Below are 3,005 nucleotides of genomic sequence, written 5' to 3' on the forward strand. Positions count from 1 at the left end.
AAACTCTTCCTCTCGAACTTTCATAAGATCAAGAACTATGTAGCTAGTATGACAATCATTCTATGGATCTGTATGTACAAATGTATAAACAAGATGATATCTTTTTTAGCAGACCAGCATGCTGTGTGGTCCTATTATGAACTATTTGGAGGACAATTCCAGCTTACCAATGCACCCAAAATCGAGCGTTTTGGACCGGAATTGAAAAAGTTATGAGTATTTTCAGAAATCAAAAGTTTCTCTAAACACTAATGAGCCAAATTTCAGTGCTTGTTACAGGTTGTAATTGGATGATTGTGAAGGTTTATTGTTAGTACACTTATCAATATGGACTGTAAAAATACGGAACAATATGCAGAGTGAAGTTCTCAACGCAGGGAACAAGATGCATATTTTTATTCATTTTTTGCTCTCCTCCTGGCCTCTCAATATTTTTGTGTATCAATAATTTAATTTTCTGCCCAGAAAATATTATCTTTCTTGTAGTGATACTGCCATCAACATGATCTATACACGAGATTGGGTAGGTTTAACAGATTTATATGCAAGTCGCTGCTTAATAACACCTTTGAATGCCACGGTCAATGCTATCAACGATGTGGTTCTGGACTCGCTACCGGGTGAATATTATACTTCAACCTCAATTGATGAGATGGACGAGAACTTCTTTGACCCAGTGACAGTCGACATATTGAATAGTTTCAACTTTCCAGGGTTCCCAGCACATGATCTCAGATTGAAAGTAGGTTCATCAGTAATGATTCTACGAAACCTGGCTATTGCGACTGGACTATGTAACGGAACACGTCTGCTCATCACAGATTATGCACCAAATGCTTTACAGTGTCGGATTTTGACAGGGGAATTGAAAGGTACTGTGATAAGTCTACCAAAAATCAAATTAAAGCATGAAGGAAACGAAGATTGTCCTATTCCTTTTTTTCGATATCAGTTCCCGATCACTCCTGCTTTTTGCATGACCATCAACAAGAGCCAGGGTCAAAGTTTGGAAAAGGTATTGGTCCTACTTCCAAAACCAGTATTCACTCATGGTCAATTATACGTGGCGTTGTCACGATGTACCAGTGCCGCTAACGTTCATGTTTCCATGGTAACGGAGTCTGATAGATTAGAGACTGATAATATAGTGTTCCATCCAGTGTTGCTAAATTAGGAATATATTATATTTGGTGTACCTCAGTGGGTTCGTCTTGAATCAGACTTGATTGTAACACTGTTTTTGCCTTCCATTTTTTGTGTATGCAATAGAGTCTTATTATTTTATGCATAAAGAAGGATGTGGGGTCTTTTTTTAATCAGTTGTTGTTTTTAGTTACTAGAGTAGTGCAATGCTTTGTTCCTTATAAGATGACAGGGAGTGGTTGTACAAAGATGACTAAAGTCATGTACTTGGTGAGCGGGATCAAATAAGACCTGACATTTGTGAGTGAAGTGAGAATACTCCATATGCCTCGCCTAGCATAAAAAGGTCAAAAGTAACATCGTGGGAGGTGGACCAGGAGATGTGTAACATACAACATGGGCTGGTATATAGAGTAGCAGTCATTTCAAAGCGGCGCCCGCCGCCCAAATTTCTAGTAGCTATGAAACCCAAACGTTTTGCAGGAAAAAACAGTTATAATTTGCAAGAAACCACAAAATAACTATCATTGGCATTGTAGATTGGAAATTTGTAATTGTTGCACACCAGAGCATCTATTCCAGATGAGAACACTGAACTTCTGGTGGGACTGAAGAAGAAAAAACTGGTTAGGAAACTTTAGGGTTAGGGGTAGGGTTAGGGGGTTAGGATTAGGGGTTAGGATTAGGGGACTGGGATTAGGGGATTAGGATCAGGATTAGGGTTAAGGGATTAGGCTTAGGGCAGGATATAATTTTATCTACGCAGTTTACACCATGCAGTCATTCAGGGTGTGGCACAAAAAGCACAAAAAGGTGTGTCAAAGTTCAGGTGTGCCTGGGAGTGCACAGAATTCTCAAAATATCTACCGACACACCCTACAGTTATTCTTCAGGTTGTGACAAAAATTTCAGTGCGGCGCCTGCCGCCCAATTGTGCTAGTCATTACTAATCCCTAATGCCATCTTTTGTTCAAAAGTCTACATCACAGATTGAGCAAATTTTCAGTGTAAGAATTCAGGAATCAGCTGGAATTAAAATCTTACTACAATTGATTACTACTGAGCCTTGGAAACAGATGGTGGGTGATCTCAGTTTTTCTATTTTGTAATCTTAGAAGGTTGAATAAATTAATGTGTTTGAGTATGGTGTACTAGATTATTTGCCAGTTTGAAGATCTTCTCCCTGTGCATATATATCATATAGCTGGTGTCCCTCAGAGTTGGGCCTGGAATGTCTTGATTCCCATCATATGTTACAATTCTAAATATCAATCTTTGTCTGAAAACATTGTATACCAGCCACCAAATCACATAGGACACTTTTACATACTTACTCATTATGTGGCCAGAAACCAATCCACAAGTTGAGTTTGACATCTTTTCAAATGTACATATTTCAAATAATCCAAATGCTTTTTCAATTGATCCTAAATTACCTTTGATTTCTCATAATCAGACTACACTTTCTTGACCGGGTAGAGGAGTTCATTTTGAGTTCAATCAACCCAGTCTTAGTGCCAATCCAAATAATGAGTATGTACCACACTATCATACAATCTAGTTCTTGAATTCCCAAAGTGAGTATTTTTTTGCAGTCATGTTGGTTTGATACTCCAACATTTTACTGAGATTTTTGTTTAAATTGTTGTTTCAGTTTGCAGCTTGGACTTAAAGTAAATATTATCAATCAAAAACCTTCTGGATATCTCATGAAAAACTAACATTCATTTGATTAACCAATCAGAGTATAATTTTCCTCACTTGAATTTATTCCATGTAACATACTATTCTGGCTCAAAAATCAACCTTTCTCAGCACTTTCCTTGCCAAGTTGATTACCATCAATCAAGCACAATCCATCC

Source organism: Melampsora larici-populina (assembly GCF_000204055.1).
Source record: "Melampsora larici-populina 98AG31 unplaced genomic scaffold MELLAscaffold_43, whole genome shotgun sequence".
Classification (NCBI taxonomy): Eukaryota; Fungi; Basidiomycota; class Pucciniomycetes; order Pucciniales; family Melampsoraceae; genus Melampsora; species Melampsora laricis-populina.